The sequence below is a fragment of the Sapajus apella genome, unplaced genomic scaffold (assembly GCF_009761245.1).
Source record: "Sapajus apella isolate SASKATOON/1434 unplaced genomic scaffold, GSC_monkey_1.0 scaffold95, whole genome shotgun sequence".
Taxonomy (NCBI): domain Eukaryota; kingdom Metazoa; phylum Chordata; class Mammalia; order Primates; family Cebidae; genus Sapajus; species Sapajus apella.
The window spans coordinates 1,199,171-1,200,196 of NW_022437035.1; positions in this window are offsets into that span (position 1 = coordinate 1,199,171).

Below are 1,026 nucleotides of genomic sequence, written 5' to 3' on the forward strand. Positions count from 1 at the left end.
CCTTCCTTCCTTCCTTCTTTCTTTCTTTTTTGAGACAGAGTCTTGCTCTGTTGCACATCACTGGAGTGCAATGGTGCCATCTCGGCTCACTGCAACCTCCACCTCTCGGGTTCAAGCTATTCTCCTGCTTCAGCCTCCCCAGCAGCTGGGATTACAGGCGCCCACCACTGTGTCCAGCCAATTTTTGTAGTTTTAGTAGAGACAGGGTTTTACCATGTTGGTCAGGCTAGTCTTGAACTCCTGATCTCGTGATCCATCCGCCTCGGCCTCCCAAAGAGCTGGGATTACAGACATGAGCCACCACACCCGGCCATCACTTTAATTTCTAATGGCCCATGGGACCCAGGCCCAGAGAGCAGGAATGGCTTGCTTAAGACTTGCCGAAGTCCCAGAGCGCCTCAGCTTCCTAGGCCACCATCCTTACCCTGTCTTCCACAGCTGCCTGAAAGTCACATGAGAATGATGCACACTGAGACCTTGTGTCCTTTAATCACTGCATTTCATTTTAAGTTTGGATAATAAACCTGGTCTCAGCCTGAGCCTCTGCTTCTAACTCAAATGTGTGATTTATTTGACTTTCCTCTGTCCCAACCCTGGTCTTGATCTCTATCCAAAAGACAATCCCCCTTCCCAGGCCCTGTGGATCAGCTTCTCCCTGATGTTTGCCAGTAGTGAAATTAACCAACGTGGCTAAGTGCGGTGGCACATGCTCATAATCCCAGCACTTTGGGAGGTCCAGGTGGTGGGATTGCTTGAGTCCAGGAGTTCAAAAAAACTTTTTTTTGAGACAGTCTTGCCCTGTTGCCGAGGCTGGACTGCAGTGGCACGACCATGGCTTACTGCAACCTCTGTCTCCCGGGTTCAAGTAATTCTCCTGCCTCAGCCTCCCAAGCAGCTGGCATTACAGTCATGTGCCATCACACCTGGCTAATTTTTGTATTTTTAGTAGAGACGGGGTTTCACTGTGTTGGCCAGGCTGGTTTTAAACTCTGGACCTCAAGTGATCTGCGTGCCTTTGCCTCCGAA